This window comes from Scyliorhinus torazame, chromosome 7 (genome assembly GCF_047496885.1).
Source record: "Scyliorhinus torazame isolate Kashiwa2021f chromosome 7, sScyTor2.1, whole genome shotgun sequence".
In the NCBI taxonomy this organism is placed as follows: domain Eukaryota; kingdom Metazoa; phylum Chordata; class Chondrichthyes; order Carcharhiniformes; family Scyliorhinidae; genus Scyliorhinus; species Scyliorhinus torazame.
Genome location: NC_092713.1, coordinates 317981864 through 317999772, shown reverse-complemented (window position 1 = coordinate 317999772; position 17909 = coordinate 317981864). Strand labels below are relative to the sequence as shown.

At 52.4% G+C, this 17909-nt stretch overlaps 1 pseudogene; it reads right to left on the bottom strand.

Annotated features, from left to right (window-relative positions):
- Positions 1 to 16146: 16146 nt before the first annotated feature.
- LOC140427553 (U2 spliceosomal RNA) lies at positions 16147 to 16310 on the bottom strand (annotated as a pseudogene).
- Between the last annotated feature and the right edge of the window lie 1599 nt (positions 16311 to 17909).

Sequence of the window (17909 nt, the reverse complement as noted above, 5' to 3'; positions counted from 1 at the left end):
CCCATATTCATTATCATTTCGCTTTAACGGAAGATTATTCCTCATTTTGGACCAGTTTGCAATGTTGCTGTTTTCTAGCCATTTCAACCTCTGTAACACTTCATGACTCAACAGTGACTTTATTCTTCCAACGAATATCCTCGGCAGAATGAAGCAAATTAGATTACAAGGTCCCGCTGAAACAATAGGTAGTATTTTACAAGTAGCTGTTCTTAGTTGCATTGTTAAAAATGTTGGGGTGAAACCAATCACAATTAAGAGTGACAATACAAATGCTCTTACCTGAGCTGCTTACCTATGCTCCCAACTCTGCAGAGTGCTGAAGGAATGATGCATTGTCAGAGGTGCTGTCCTGCATCTGAGGCATTAAGTCAAGACCCAGTCTCCCCAAAAAGTAACTGCAGCCAGTGATAACTGCACAATGTACTTCATGTTTCCATCCATGGAAGAGTGTAGGACCAGAGGACATAGTTGCAGAATCAGGAGGTGCTCGTTTATGTCGGATTTGAGGAAGAATTTAAGAATTCCTTCTCTCAGTGAGTGGTGAAACTTTGGAATTATTTACTCCAAGAAGCTGCGAAGGCTGGGTCCCGGGACATTTCCAACGCTGACATTGATGGCTTTTTAATCAGTCGGGGAATTACGAGTTACGGAGAGAAGGCTGGAAAGTGGACTTAGCGAGTATGGGATCAGACATGATCCTATTAAATGGCGGAGCAGGCTCAATGGGCTGAATGGCCTACTCCTGTTTCTCATGGTCTTATCACATCTGAAGTTCTTTTAGGCGTTTCAGAGAGTTTCCACATAAATAGGAAAGTTTCTGTTTTGCTAAAAGCTCAAGTTGTTGCTCTTTAAAATCACAAAGGTTCACATCTGTGTTAAAATAATGGACAAAGCAATTCCAGATAAATTAATACATCAAACATAATGACACAGTGCGACTTCACCACATGTATAACAAACTAAAGCAATGAGTGTTGCACAATGTCAGGATTGTGATAGAAAATAATTCAATGTTTCATGTCCCTGAATTGTGGAAGGTACATAGAAATTGGTGAAGTACCTGCATAAAGAACTAATAGGGATGCTGAAATATCTCTGTGGTTTAATGGTAGTGTGGTCACCTCAGTATCAAGAGGTTGGCTCAACCCCCACTAAACAAGTGTTGCCTCTAGAATTGAAAGTGAAAATCTCGGGTGGCACTGAGGGAGTGCTGCAGTGTGAGAGGTGCTGTCTTGTAGATTAGATGTTAAACTGAGATATCCCTCTCCCTTCTGTCATATGAGGGTACCTTTAAGACATGGATGTTTAAGCAACGTACCTTGAAGAAAACAGTGATGTCAGAGAGTGGGTGGGCCTCAGCTCAGTTCAGCCATTTTGCAGTTTGGTTTGTTGCTAACTTTTGGTTGGTTCTTAATTTGGCTCTATTTAATCACGTTTGCTCAAGAGTCGCCAGGTATCTTTCGACACTGCCGCAAGGTTCAGAATCGAATACTGATCAATGACTCGATACACCTGTTAGTAAATCCAAAAGCAATGCTCATTTATTTACACAGTCAAATCTACTCATGCATAAACTCTACAAACTAAACCACCACTTTTACTAAAGCCTATACTTAGCATTGAGCGCCCACTCCGTCAGAGGAACAATGCCGTTGCTCGGTTCTGAGGCTGCTGGGTTGAGCTGTTTACAGGGTAGCAACTAGGAGCGTCTATCTCATAGCGTGCGTTGACTTGGGACTTACTTGGTCTGCTGTAGCGGCTAGGCTGGTCTCTCTCTTCGCTGAGAGCCAAGGCCAAAGGAGGGCGTTCTCCCTTGGGGGATACCTTTTATACCCAAAAGGGCTTTGCGCTCTTTTGGGCGGGCCTTGAATTTGGCCTCAACTAATTGGGTCTTTCCCAATCATCGGTATCGATTTTCCTCCAATAGAGGGGTGGTTCCCTGATCGCTGGGCGTGTCCTGGTGACTGTCAGTCAGCCTTGTCTGAGCTTCTCCTGGCACCGGGGAGTCTGTCGTAACATTGTGTATCTAAATGTTTCCCTTTTGTCGCCGGAGATGGCTCATTAGTATGTAAATCGTTTGGTAGTTTCTGTCCTGGCTGAGCGTTTAAGGTTCTAATCAACAGACAGAGCTCGCACCTGCTTGTTTCTCAGCATTTACCAATTTTCCCTGCAGTCTTTGCAAGTGTTCATTTTGTCGTGGCCATCCCAGATGGCTACAGGTTTTGCAGTTTGGTTTTGCAGTTTGAAAAGTGCCTGGCTGGTTTTGCTGAGAGCAGTTTAAAAGTGTCTGGCTGTTTTGCTGTGAGCTGATTAAAAGGAGAAAGCCAGTTTGAGACAGCAGCTTGAGAAGTTCTGGTTTGCTGTGAGTTGCTTGAAGAGAGAAAGCCAGTTGGAAAAAGCAGTTTGTGTGCGTCTGTGTGTGTCCAGAGAGCTGCAGGAAGAAAGCAAGGTGCTGGAGCTGAAGTCAACCAAGCTAATACATCTCTGTCATTCTACAGAAAATATATGTTTCCTTTAACCTGATGTGATACTGTTTAAAGGTGCTAAGTCTCTTGGAAGTTTGAAGGAACATTTTAAGGAGTCATTTACTGTTGCAATATTTTCTGAGTTATCTTTGAAGTAAAGGGTGTTAAGAGATCCAATGTGTATTTAAGATGTTAAGTTGAGTTCATGGAATAAACAGTGTTTTGTGTTTAAAAACCTACGTGTCCATAATTGTAATCCCACACCTAGGGAAAAAGCCGTGTGCTCGGAAAAGCAACAAATCCATTAAAGGGAGAGGTTGGTTGAACTCCATGGTACATTTTGGGGTTCGGAAAACACCTCGCCCATAACACTTCGAAGATGGACTGAAATGACAAAAGCCCTCGTTGCTCGCTAACATAAGAAAATCCATGCCACGGATTATGGGTTCTGTGGGCCATTGTGTGGTTGATGAGCTCGATCCTAAAACCGCGTCTCCGACCACGCACACACACTTGGCAGGGATTTCTGGGAGGTGGAATCGGTCCTTGGACTCGAGTTCGCTGATATTCCTTTCTCAGGCTCCTTTACCTCGTCTCCTCTTGCTGTCAGGTGTTCTCAAAGAATTGTGCCCCTTCGATCAGGAGGTTGTTCCAAGTAGGTCTCTCCTGTGCAAGCATCTCCCAGGTGTTGACGTCGATGTTGCATTTCTTAACGTGCGCCTTCAGGGTGTCTTTGAAGTGCTTCATTTGTCCTCTTGTTCGGGATCCTTCCTTGAGCTGGATGAAGAAGATTTGCTTTGGCAGTCAGGACTCTGGTATCCTAACCATGTAGCTGGCCCAGTGGAGTTGGTTTCAGATGATCATGGCCTCGATTACGGTTCTCTTGCCACCTCCAAGGACACTGACGTTAGTACGCCTGTCCTCCCCGCTGATGCAGAGAAGCCATCTCAGGCAGCGTTGATGGTACCTCCCCAGGACCTTGAGCTGACACCTGTGAGTAGTCTAGGCTTCTGAGCCATATAGAAGTGTTGGGAGAACAACTGCCTTTTACAAGAGCATCTTGGTAGCAGCATGGATGTTGCAGTTGTTGAAGACTCTCGTCCTGATCCATGTGAAGGCAGCACTCACAGATTGGATAAGATGTCGGATCTTGGCATGGATATCAGCCTGAGATGAGAGGTGGCTCCCAAGGGAGAGGAAATGTTCCACATTTGGTAGGGTTTCTCCGTTGATCTTGATGGAGGAAGAGACCGGATCTCGCCCTCGGGTGAAGGATTTGAGGTTTTTTTCGGCTGAGACGGATTCTTTGGTGTGCTTCTGCGAAGGTGTCAAGCACAGCTTGGAGATTCTCTGCCTGGAGAATGGGGATGGCGATCTCATCAACATACTGAGCAATGTCAGTGTTGTTTTCTTCTTGGATTTCAACCGGTTGAGGTTGAAATATTTCCCGTCCATTGTTTAGACAATATCCACTCCACTGGGAAGCTAGTTCTTCACTAAGTGAAGGTGATGGCGATGAAGATAGAGGGAAGGGTGATGACACATCCCTGCATGACTCCAGTCTTGGCTTTTCCATTCTTTATGTGTTTAATGGCAATTTAGACTTCATCCACACTTGGTGGGAGTCCAAGGTCACCTTTGATGGGCAGTTGGGGGATCTCCTCGAGCATGTTCTCATCTATCAAGGTTTTGTAGTTCTCTGAAGTGCTATCACCATCGGAGGCCAATGTTTTCTCTGTCTCTCAAAAGAGATCCCTTCCTTCATCGCACCAGTTGGTGGCCTAGGGTGTTGGGTCCATATATTGCCTTGGTGGCATTGAAGAAGCCACCGTTGGTTCTTGGTTTCCCTAGTTCTTCCTTGTACCTCCGCCTTTGCTATTTGATGAGTTGTCTCCTCTTTGCCTTGCTGATGTTGTTTTGCTGGGCACGGAGGGCTTTCTACTGCTAGTCGGTGAGGTCTTGGATGGTGCGGTCATTCTTGTCATCCAGTGTTTCCCGGGTCTTGCAGCCGATAGTTTAGATTCAACCGCGACTGTTGGCCTGTTTCAAACAGAGCTGGGCATTTCCAGTGTCTGACTCAACGCTCATCTCTCAGCCAATATAGTTAAACCGGTGTATTGATTCATTAGCAAAATGCAGTTTTTGGAAGCTTGCTGTGCACAAACTGCCTGCCACATTTCCTGCATTACAACAGTGACCACACTTCAAAAGCACTTCCCCAGCTGTAAAACACAACAGTCTGAGAGGGTGAAAGATCCTTTATAATTGCAGTCAGCCAAAGCGTCAGTTTAATGTCTCATCGGAAAGACAGGCAGGCATGGGTGGTCCGTACACAAATCTTTGAAAGTGACAGAACAAATTGAGAAGCCTGTCAGAAAAACATTGGGGATCCTTGGCTTTATAAACAGAGGCATGATTGCAAAAACAAGAAAGTTGTACCAAACCTTCAGCATAGACTGTTTAGGCTCCGGCTGAATTATGGGGAGAGTGTTAAACCGTTAAATATTACATACGCCCATGGGCACAGCTGGATTGACACCCCATCTGTTGGGGGTAATGATCACTTGTCCCACCAGTGAGGACCCTGTGGGTTTGGGGAGAGTGTTTATTTTGCACTCTGTCAGATTTTATCCTCCATTAGTGTCAATATTGATCAGCCCGACATCCAATGGCCCAACCATGGGCTTCCTGCTCGTCAAATTAGTTTGAGATTACCCCACATGGTGACCAATTCTGAGCAGCATGTTGTAATATGCCTTTAAGAGAGAGTAGCATGACATCACTAGAAGAGAATTGTGTCCTGTGATCTAGTCTCAGTTTCACCTTTCCTTTGAGAAGAGCACAGCACACACAGCTCTGATCTTCACAAAACTTTATACCTGTGTTCTCATGTGCCTAGCCTTAATAAATGAACACACAAATGTTCACCCAATTCCTTACGAATGATTAGATATTATATCATTATAGTAACATAGCATGGTGGCAGTGGTGTCATAACAGGTTGGCAGCAAGGATAAGTACCAGTATGACATGTTGAAGAGCCTCAGATTGTGTCACATGGCATAAGAAGACCCTTGACATTTTGTTCAGACCACATTGAAGTCTCAACGTCGGAAAGTGCTGAAAATGCAATGGGTGATTGTGAAGAAAAGCTTTGAAGACATTGGGCAGGATTCTCCGCTAACCGGTGGGGTGGACCGTACCGGCGCAAAGGAGTGGCGTGAACCACTCCGGCGTCGGGCTGTCCCGAAGGTGCGGAATCGTCCGGACCTTCGGGGGCTAGTCCGGCGCCGGAGTATTTGGCGCCACGCCAACCGGCACCAAAGGGCCTCCACCGGCCGGCGTGAGTTGGCGTGTGCATGGGAGTGCCAGCATGTTCCGGCGCATGCGCAGAACCACTGGCGTGATCCCAGCGCATGCGCAGGGGGTTTCGTCTCCGCGCCGGCCATCGCGGAGTTTCACAGCGGCCAGCGCGGAGGGAAAGATTGCCCCCACGGCACAGGCCCGCCCGCGGATGGTGTGCCCCGATCACGGGCCAGGTCACCATGGGGGCCCCCCCGGGGCCAGATCCCCCCACGTCCCGTCCCCCCCGCAGACTCTGCAGGCGGCCCACAGAGCCAGGTCCCGTCGGTAAGAACCTTGTGTAATTTACACCGGCGGGTTGGCCGAAAACGGGCGGCCGCTCGGCCCATCGCGGGGCGGAGAATCGCCGGGGGGGGGGGGGCCCTGCCAGCGGCTGCCGACTGTCGTGGCGTGATTCCCGCCCCCGCCAAAATCACGGCACTGGAGAATTCGGCAGCCGGCGGTGGGGCGGGATTAACGCCTCCCCCCCCCAGCGATTCTCCGACCCAGCGGGGGCCAGAGAATCCCACCCATTGTTTAGATAATATTCAAATCAAGTGCTGGTTGGCAGGTGGATTCCTTGTGCTGTGATTGCTGTGCGTATCCTGTCAGCTCTGTGAGTGGGACATCGAGAGGACCAGTACCGTGTTAGTTAAGTCGGGGAAGGCAAGTGACCAGAGTGTGGGCCGGATTGTTAGAAAACAAGGGAGACTGAAACAAAAAAAGAATTTTAAAATTCACCAAAATGGGGCCAGAGAAGGTTGTGATTATAACGAGTAGCTTTGGGATTTGCTGAATAATCAATTTAATAAAAAAGCGAAGGCAGTATGACTCCCTGGTGCAATTCCATCACAACTCATCTTCGTGGGTAGAGCTTTGGAAAGGGCACAAAAGCAGCGACAGCAACACGCACCTGATGCATTACAGAAGAAGGAAGACTAAAGGAATATCGTCCAAATGTCCACAGAATTAGCTGGTTTGAATTGTGATGTAGCTGACATCACATCCAAATTCAAAAAGTGTTAAGCAGCACACGGAGCTAGTGTCTCTTTATTAAGGTGTCTCTGAACCAGACAAGCAAGCCATAAAAAATTCACTTAGGAATAGGGAATGCAGGTTAAAACAGGTTGAATAAGTCAGGATTAGCAAAAGAAGAACTCAGTGTACCCGAACAGGTGTCGGAATGTGGCGACTAGGGGATTTTCACAGTAACTTCACTGCATTGTTAATGTAAGACAACTTGTGACACAAATAAAGCTTATTATTATAAGTTACAAAATTGCACTTTCAGGTAAATTGAAGATCGATGATAGAAATGCAGCGATCACAAACAAGACACATTGATAGTCGAACTAAACAAAACAGAGAAAGATGGGATCATTATAAGAATGCCAGAGAACACAGATTGGCGCTCCTGAATCACATGTATCATCAAGAAGAACAGACCATTTAGAGTTGACTCAATCAACAACGATTAAACAAAGCTTTAAAATGTTGTCCTTACAAAATATCCACATTAGAAGAGGGAAAACCAAGATTTGTAGGTGAAGATTGTGGTAGTCACCAGTGTTGTATTATATTGTATACACTGCACTGCATACGAGGATATTACGGGAAGGCCCCTGTCCTACAGGTACGGGGGTAGATCCCTGCCTGCTGACTCTGCCCAGTAGGCGGAGTATAAATGTGTGTGCTCTCCGAACTGCAGCCATTTCGGCAGCAGCTGTAGGAGGCCCCACATCTCTGTGTAATAAAGCCTCGATTACTCTCTACTCTCATCTCATCGTAATTGATAGCGCATCAATTTATTGCACAGAGATTTTACAAAGATGGATCTCCGCATCCAGCCTGATCGCCTGCAGCTGCATCCTCAAGCAGACAACGCCAAAAAGGACTTTGCACATTGGCTAACTTGCTTTGAAGCATACATTGGATCTGCGACAGACCCAATCCCAGAAGCACAGAAGCTCCAGATTCTGTACACGCGGCTGAGCTCCGATGTCTTTCCCCTCAACCAGGATGCGCCTACCTACGGAGAGACCATGGCGTACTGAAGGAGAACTACGCTCAGCAGACCAACAAGATCTACGCCAGGCACCTCCTGTCCACGCGGCACCAACTTCCCGGTGAGTCTGTGGACGTTTTCTGGATTGCCCTGCTCGCACGAGAGACTGACTGCCAGGCCGTTTCGGCCGCTGAACATTCGAACCTGCTAATGAGAGACGCATTCGTTACGGGCATAGGGTCTGACTACATCCGCCAGCGCCTCTTAGAAGGGGCTACGCTTGACCTCGCGGCGACCAAGAAACTAGCGCTCTCGCTCACAGTCGCCTCACGCACCGTACATGCGTATGCCCCCGACTGCACGGCCCACCCCTCCTGGGGATCGAGGACCCTGCCAGCGGCCACCCCATTGTGGACACCATCAGCGACCGCTCCCAGCCAACCCCACGCCTGTGCCGCGCGGCAGCCAACCAACCCCAGAGGACCCAAGTGCTACTTCTGCGGACAGACAAAACACCCCCGGCAGCGCTGCCCGGCGCTCTGCAATGCCTGCAGCAAGAAAGGACATTTTGCTGCAGTGTGCCAGGCCCACTCAATTGGCGCTATTGTCCATGCACCCGCCGTGTGCGGCCAGTGGGCGCCGCCATCTTCCTCGCATCAGACCACGTATGACCTGTGGTCGCCGCCAACTTGCTCCCCTCACAACCAATGGGCGCCACCATCTTGCCTGCCTCAGGACACGTGCGGCCCGTGGGCGCCACCATCTTCCCTGCCTCAGGACCCCTGCCCGTCGGGCACCTCATTGGGCCACACATTGCCTGCAACCACCGATGACCAGCCGCGTCTCACCTCGGTCACGATCGACCAGTCCCGACTGCACAACCTCGCGACTGTGTCGACAAAGGTGAAGGTCGACGGGCATGAGATATCCTGCCTTCTGGACTCCGGGAGCACTGAGAGCTTCATCCACCCCGATACGGTAAGGTGCAGCTCCCTCACGGTACACCCCACGAACCAAAGAATCTCCCTGGCCTCCGGATCCCACTCCGTGGCGATCCGGGGGTACTGCATCACCACCCTCACCGTCCAGGGCGTAGAGTTCAGCGGCTTCCGGCTCTCCGTCCTCCCCAACCTCTGCGCTGCCTTGTTACTCGGCCTGGACTTTCAGTGCAATCTCCAGAGCCTAACCCTGAAATTTGGCGGGCCCCTACCACCCCTTACTGTGTGCGGCCTCACGACCCTTAAGGTCGACCCGCCTTCTCTGTTTGCAAACCTCACCACGGATTGCAAACCCGTCGCCACCAGGAGCAGACGGTACAGCGCCCAGGACAGGACCTTCATCAGGTCTGAGGTCCAGCGGCTGCTGCGGGAAGGTATCATCGAGGCCAGCAACAGCCCCTGGAGAGCCCAAGTGGTCGTGGTGAAAATGGGGGAGAAAAACAGGATGGTCGTTGACTACAGTCAGACCATCAATCGGTACACGCAGCTGGATGCTGTAGAGGGTTCCATCTCTGCTACTCCACTACTGGGCCGATATCTGGGGTTTGAGTATCTGTGTGTGTCTCTCTCCAGCTGGCACTGAAACTTCAGAGGCCCGGAGATGCCGCACTGGGACACCTCCACGGAAGAGAGCACTGAATCAAGCCTGCCGTTTATCCCTAACCGGAAGCCTGTGGCTTATATCACAAAGATATCCAGAACCCCACCAATGCCCAGGTGATTCTCTCTCTTGCCGGTGGTGCAACACCCACCCGGTTCCTACTTCGCTGGAGTAGCTTTCCCAAGAGAGAGAATAGGACACTGCTGTTTATTACCTAACCAGCAGCCTGTCCTGAGTGAATCGCTCAAGATGACCCTAGATTCTCGACCCCGGAATTAAGGTGAGGAATATTTTAACAATGACTTGGTCAGAGATCGCTGGTGAGAGATTGAAGAATTGAAACGACTCCAATTATCAGCAAATCGAGGTTTATTGCAAAATCCAGGTCAAAATCATCAAACAGAAGAAGTTATAATAAAATCTTAAACTCTAACACAAACTAAGTCTATTCAGGAAGTACTATAACGGACACAACGTAAAATCTTATTGTTACACAAGGTTAGCAATGGCACAAAACACAAATCAAGCCCCTGCCCCAAAGCCTCAACCACTATCAAAGTCAAGGGAGTTTTGCAAGCTGCTGCAGGGTACTTACGGTCACAGGCTGCGAGAGGTCAAGTCAAAGGTGGAGAGGTCAAGCCAAGAGACCCTCAATCGAAACACAACCCCTTTTATATCCGTTTTACCTGGCTTTTTCCTGTGTTCGGCCAGCCCCTTTTGCATTGAATCCATAAGGTTTAAAGTTCCCGCTGGTCCTGCCCCCTTTGAGCCGGTCAGACCTGTCCAGATGGGAGTACCTCCCCTAGGTCCGCCTCCAGTCTGCTTTTTGAGATAATGAGGTTGAGCTCCCTTGTGAGGATTTTCAAAGTCTTCCATCTGCTCCGGAGATCGCTGCTATGTTGATGGGGTGTTGATTGGATTCTGCTCTGGTGGAGGCCAAGTCATTTACATCTGCATGGGGCTATGACCATCCCATTGTCCTGCTTGCAGGCAGGCCCCTTACAGCATTACCATGCCCCTTTGTCTCTGTGTTTAATCTTATCTAGTTGTCTGGCTCCTTCTTCCTTGTAGCTCCTGGGGGGGGGTTTGTAAATACCTATGCCCCTACTCGGCTCAGCGGACCAAGCCTGCTAGGAAATTTGGTTACGTTCCCTTGGCTGAAAAGTGTCCAGTTTACAGTCTCTGGGTTTTATTCTTGGGGTTTCCAAAAAGGGCCGAATTGCCCGAAAACCTTACAACGCGTACCCCCTCCCACACATATCTGATGTGGTCAATCAGATTGCGCAACACCGGGTCTTCTCGACTGTGGACCTGAAATCTGCCTACCACCAGCTTCCCATTCGCAAGGCGGACCGCCAGTACACCGCGTTTGAAGCGGACAGCTGATTTATCATTTCCTTAGGGTTCCCTTCGACGTCACTAACGGGATCTCGGTCTTCCAACGGGAGTTGGACCGAATGGTTGACCGGTACGGACTGCGGGCCACTTTCCCGTACCTGGATAACGTCACCATCTGCGGCCACAACCAGCAGGACCACGACACTAACCTTTCCAAGTTTCTCCACACCGCCACACTCCTCAACCTAACTTACAACAAGGAGAAGTGCGTGTTCAGCACGAACCGATTAGCCATCCTCAGCTACGTGGTTCAGAACGGAGTTCAAGGACCCGACCCCGATCGCATGCGCCCCCTCATGGGTTTCCCCCTTCCCCACTGCCCCAAGACCCTCAAACGATGCCTGGGGTTCTTTTCGTACTACGCCCAATGGGTCCTAAACTATGCGGACAAGGCGCGCCCACTCATCCACTCCACTGGTTTCCCACTGACGGCCGAGGCTCACCAGGCCTTCAACCGTATCAACGCCGACATCGCCAAGGTTGCGATGCACGCGGTCGACGACACGCTCCCCTTCCAAGTCGAGAGCGATGCATCAGACATTGCTCTGGCTGCCACATTCAACCAGGCAGGCAGGCCCGTGGCATTCTTTTCCCGCACCCTCATGCCTCTGAAATTCTGCACTCCTCCATCGAAAAGGAGGCCCAAGCTATCGTTGAAGCTGTGCGGCACTGGAGGCAATACCCGGCCTGCAGGAGATTCACTCTCCTCACAGACCAACGGTCGGTTGCCTTCATGTTTAACAACACCAGCGGGGTAAGATCAAAAATGATAAGATCTTGAGGCGGAGGTTCGAGCTCTCCACCTACAATTACGGGATTTTGTATCGCCCCAGTAAGCTCAACGAGCCCCCCGATGCCCTGTCCACAGGTGCATGTGACAGCGCACAAGTGGACCGACTCCGGACCCTGCACGATGGTCTCTGTCACCCAGGGGTCACCCGCTTTTATCACTTCATTAAGGCCCGCAATCTGCCCTACTCCATCGAGGAAGTCAAGGCTGTCACCAGAGACTGCCAGGTCTGCGCGTAGTGTAAACCGCACTTCTACCAGCCAGACCGTGCGCGCCTGGTGAAGGCCTCCTGCCCCTTTGAACGTCTCAGCGTGGACTTCAAAGGGCCCCTTCCCTCCACTGACCGCAACATGTATTTTCTCAATATGGTCGACGAATATTCCAGATTCCCCTTCGCCATCCCATGCCCCGATATTATGTCTGCCATCGTCATCAAAGCCCTCAACACCATCTTCGCTCTGTTCGGTTTCACCGCCTACGTCCACAGCGACCGGGGATCCTCATTTATGAAATGAAATGAAAATTGCTTATTGTCACAAGTAGGCATCAAATGAAGTTACTGTGAAAAGCCCCTAGTCTCCACATTCCGGCACCTGTTCGGGGAGGCTAGTACGGGAATTGAACTGTGCTGCTGGCCTGCCTTTGTCTGCTTTCAAAGCCAGTGATTTAGCCCTATGCTAAACCAGCCCCTGACGTGGGTTAGGGAAGCTGTCCCTTCCCACCAGGTTATTCAGCATTTGGCCCACATAGTCTGTGGGGTTCCTACCTTCGATCCCCTCCCGTAGGCCCACGGTCAATAGGTCCTGCCGTCTCGAGCGGTTCTCCTGCTCACCTTTCCTCTCAGGTTGCCTTGTGTTGGGGCCAGCCTTGCCACCTCCTATTCCAGGGCGACGATTCGGTCGCTCTGGTCCACAGCAGCTTTCTCCAGATCTTTCCCCGTTGCCTCCTGGGCCTCCAGTCGCTTTGGGCCACCTGCATGTTCACCACAACTTCAGCCACAGCAGCTTGGTGACCAATGTTGTTTCTTCTCAGTGTTCCTTCAGCTCTGCACCCATCCCCTGGTGTTGGGAGTGGGGGGGGGAGCGGAGTGGAGGTGGGTGAGGGGGCTGGGGGGTGGGGAGGGGGTGGGGGGTGAGGGGGGTGGGGGGTGCGGGGTGAGGAGGGTGAGGGTGGGGAAGGTGGGGGTTGAGGAGGGGTGAGGAGGATGGGATGGGCGGGGGGACGTTGTGTAGGGTGTGGGGGTTGGGGGTGGGGTGGTGGGGATGGGATGTAGGGGGTGGGGAGGGGGGTTGGTGAGGTGCGTGGGGGGTGGGGGATGTGGGGGGTGGGGGGGAGGGGGGTGGGAAGGGGGTTGTGAGGGGGTGTGGGGGGTGAGGGGTGGGTGAGAGGGGTGGGGGGATGAGGAGGTGGGTCGGATGTGAGGGGGAGTGGGGGATGAGGGGGCTGGGGGGGTGGGGAGGCGGGTGGGGGGTGAGGGGGAGGGGGTTGGGGGATGAGGGGGTTGGGGAGGCGGGTGGGGGGTGAGGGGGGTGGTAAGGGAGGTGGGGAGGCGGGTGGGGATGAGGGGGGTGTGGAGGCGGTTGGGGGTGAGGGGGGTGAGTGGGGGGTGAGGCGGTGGGGGTTGGGGAGGTGGGTGGCGGTGAGGGGGGTGAGAGGGGGGTGAGGGTGCTGGGGGGGTGGGGAGCATGTGGGGCTGAGGGGGTGAGGGGGGTGAGTGGGGGGTGTGGTGGCGGGTGGGGATGAGGGGGGTGAATGGGGGATGAGGGGGGTGGGGGGGTGTTGAGGTGGGTGGTGGTGAGGGGGGTGAGTGGGAGTGAGGGGGCTGGGGGGGTTGGGAGCATGTGGGGGGGTGAGGAGGGGGTGAGGGGGGTGGTGGGGGGTGAAGGGGGTGGGGGGGTTGGAGGCGTGTGGGGGTGAGGGGGTGAGTGAGGGGTGAGGGGGCTGGGGATGGTGGGGAGGCGGCTAGGAGTGAGGAGGGGGTGAGGGGGGTGGGGGGTGGGGAGGCGCATGTGGGTGAGGGGAGGTGAGTTGGGGGTGAGGGGGCTGGTGGGTGGGGAGGCAGGTGGGGGTGAGGAGGGGTGAGGGGGTGGTAGGGGAGTGAAGGGGCTTGGGGGGTGGGGAGGCGGGTGGGGGTGAGGAGGGGGTGAGGGGGTGGTGGGGGGTGAAGGGGATGGAGGGATGGGGAGACGGCTGGGGGGTGAGGAGGGAGTGAATGGGTGGTGGGGGGGGAAGGGGCTGGGGGGTTGGAAGGCGGTTGGGGGGTGAGGAGGGGGTGAGGGGGTGAAGTGGGTGGGGGCTGGGGAGGCGGGTGGAGGTGAGGGGGGGTGAATGGTGGGTGAGGGGGCTGGGGGTGGTGGGGAGGCGGGTGGAGGTGAGGAGGGGGTGAATGGGGGGTAAGGGGGCTGGGGGTGGTGGGGAGGCGACTGGGGGGTGAGGAGGGGTTGAGGGGGGTGGTGGGGGTGGGGAGGCAGGTGGGAGGTGAGGAGGGGCTGCTGGGTGTGGTGGGGATGGGGGCTGGGGAGGCGGGTGGGGGGGAGGGGGGTGAGGGGGCTGGGGGGGGTGGGGGGCGGGTGGGGGTGAGTGAGGGGTGAGGGGGCTGGGGGGGTGGGGGTGCTTCCTGTGTGGTGGTTCGGTTCCTCTCGCTCTGGCAGAGTCTGAGTTTCACCGCTTCGTGCGCCGGTCGACTCGGTTGTTTGCTGGTGCCCAGGTTTTTTCCATTCCTGGGTCTCCGGCGTCCTCTGGACCGGCTGATATTTGGCATCCTTACTTTTTTGTTCGTTTTGCTAGTGCTGTGGGGATGATTAGTATCGTTTGCGGGCGTTTTTCGGGCAACAAGTGCCTATTTTTCAGGTTCGCAGGAGGACCTTCTCAGCACATCCACATCAGCACAAGTCTCGGCCTCCTCCTGTGCTGTAACTTGTCTATCAGTCTATGAATTAGACCATTCAGCCCATTGAGTCTGCTTCGCCATTCAATCATGGCTGATATGTTCCTGATCCTCATTCTCCTGCCTTCTCCCCATAAGTTGTGTTCCCTTATTAATCAAGAAATCCTCTTATTAATCAAGAACACCAGATTTGAGCTTGAGGTGCTGTTCCCGACAGGGCTACAGACCAGGAGCTGGAAGGTGGAATTGGAGAAATTGGTAATTTCTTAGAACATAAGAACTAGGAGCAGGAGTCAGCAATTTAGCCTCTCGAGCCTGCTCCAGCGTTCAGTACGATCTTAGCTGATCTCATCCTGGCCTCAACTCCACCGTCCTGCCCGTTCTCCATAACCCTTCAATCCATTACCAATTAAAAATCAACTCCTCCTTGTATTTACTCACTGTCCCAGCATGCACCGCGCTCTGGGGTAGGGAATTCCACAGATTCACAACCCTTTGGGAGAAGTCGTTTCTCCTCATCCCTGTTTTAAATTTTCTACCTCTTATCCTGAGACTGTGACCTCTCGTTCCAGAATGTCCCACAAGAGGAAGCATCCGCTCCAAGTCTATTTTATCCGGACCTTTTATCATCTAATGCATCTCAATTAGATCTCCTCTCATCCTTCTGAACTCTAGTGAGTATCGGCCTAAATTACTCAATCTCTCTTCATACGACAAACTCCTCGGGCGGGATTCTCCAACCCCCCGCATGGGTAGGAGAATCGCCGGGGGGCGGCGTGAATCCCGCCCCCGCCGGCCGCCAAATTCGCCAGCACCGAAAATTTAGCGGGGATGGGAATCGCGCCGGTCGGCGGGCCCCCCCCCCCGTCGATTCTCCGGCCCGCGATGGGCCCAAGTCCCGCTGCTATCATTCCAGTTCCGCCGGCGTGAATCAAACCACCTACCTTACCGATGGGACTGGCAGCACGGGCGGGCTCCAGGGTCCTGGGGGGAGCACGGGGCTATATGGCCCCGGGGGATGTCCCCACAGTGGCCTGGCCTGCGATCGGGGCCCACCGATCTACGGGCGGGCCTGTGCCGTGGAAGCACTCTTTTCCTTCCGCCTCGGCCATAGCCTCCGCAATGGCCGACGCGGAAGCGACCACCCCCCCCCGCGCATGCGCGGGGCTGACGTTAGCAGCTGCTGATGCTCCCGCGCATGCGCGGACTTCCGCCGACCGGCGGATTCCCTTTGGCCCCGGCTGGCGTGGCGCCAAAGGCCTTTCCCGCCAGCCGGCGGAGCGCCAACCACTCTGGCGTGGGCCTAGCCTCTCAGGGTGCGGAGAAATCCGCACCTTTGGGGCGGGCCGACGCCGGAGTGGTTCCCGCCACTCCATCCCGCCGGGACCCCCCACCCCACTGGGTAGGAGAGAATCCCGGCCCTCATCTCTGCAATCAATCAATTTAATTTGATTTTATGTTGAAATCAAGTGTTAGGAATATAAATAACCTTCGAAAGAAACAGCACTCAAATGGATCTCATCAACATTTTCTTCTACGACTACATAAAAGCAAACTGCTGAGGCAAATTTGGAATTGTAAATAATTTCCAAATGCGAGCCAACAGTTTGACAAAGAAATCAAATTTGGAAAGTAGCATCCAGAGTTATTTATTTTCCCCAGAGACACCACAACAGCAGGATGATGCTCAGAGTGGGCTGAGCAAGCTCCCACTCCATCTCCCCGCTCCAAAAAACAATTCAATAGATGGTCTCCAGGTACGATATGGAACGATAAGAACGGACACTGCACTTGATCTTAGCTGAAAGGCCGCGAAGCGATTTTATCAGCTCACCCATGACTGTCAAAGGACGATGAGTGGAATTTAGATCAATTCAGGGAAGGACCTTGGAAACTCGGCTGCAGATTGCTCCTCGTCACTGGCACTGTTACAGGAGAGTGCGAACTGGCAGCTGCACCAATCTCTTCAAACGGCTTCATGTGAAGATGCAAGTCCCTTCACATAAGCTACATTACTTGGTGGTAAGACAAGTGAGTCAAGTTTTCTGTTATCTTTTTGAGATGATTGCCTAGTCACTAATGCTACAAGGAAGTCAGGTTTGAACAGATTTGTCTCTCCTCTTAATGGTTGGACAATTGCCAACGCACTGATTTAGTGCCTGCTCTTCAATCTTTAACCTTGCGTACTGCTTTCCATTGACAATCCCAAAATCCCATTGACTGCATTGCCATCAAACCCGTCTTCCCCTTCACCACGTGCGCATACACACACACACATATAAAATTCTTTCTTGGTTTGTAGAATCATAGAACCATGGAATCCCTGCAGTGCAGAATAAGGCCAATCAGCCCATCAAGTCTGCACCAGCCCTTGGGAAGAGCACCCCATCTAGGCCCACGCCCTCCAACTCGTCCCCGTAACCCCACCAAACGTTTTGGACACTAAGGGGCAATTTTCATCGCCAATCCACCTAACCTGCACATCTTTGGACTGTGGGTAGAAACCGGAGCACCCGGAGAAAACCCACGCACACACTGGGAGGATGTGCAGACTCCGCACAGACAGTGGCCCGAGGCCGGAACTGAACCTGGGACCCTGGCGCTGTGAGGCAGCAGTGCTAACCACTGGGCCACCATGCCAGCTATAATTGCGTTCCAGAAGGAGGTGGCGTGCTGCCTTCGTGAGCTGCTTCAGACCAGGTGGTGCAGGTAAATCCAGAGTGCTGTTAGCGATGGAATTCCAGGATTTTGACCCAGTAACAGTGAAGAAACGGTGATATATTTTCGAGTGAGGATGGCATGTGACCTGGAGGAGGATTTTCCATGTGTTTTGTGTCCTTGTCCTTCTACCTGGTGGAGGTCATGGGTTTGGAAGGTGCTATTGAAGGAGCCATGCCGCAGTGTGCCTTGTAGATGCCACACACGGCTGACACTGTATCAGTGGTGGCGGGAGTGAATGTTAAGGGTGGTGGATGGGGTGTCAGTCAAGTGGGCTGTTTTGTCCTCGGTGGTTTTGAGCTTCTTAAATCGTGTCTATGCACACACACTCTGGCCGACAAATTCATTGACACAGGGGTGGGCAATAGAAATGTTGGGTTCAGCCCTGTGCAAATACTTTTTGAAAATGGAATAGGTACTGCTCGCTGGGGTAGAGAATTCCAAAAATTCACAGCCACCGTAGGGAGGAAGTCTTTCCTCACCTCAGTCCAGGACCGGATGAGATGCAGATCGGACGTGGAAGGAATTGAGAATGGAAATTGGGGGCGCTGGTCATAATTATCCCGTCTTCTCTAGACTCTGGGGAAGTTCCAGTGGACTGGAGAATTGTCCAAAAAAGGTTGCAAGTATAGTCCCAGCAAAAACAGACCAATCAGGTTCAGATCAGTGGTGGGGAAATGTCTCGAAACAATTTTTCGGGGT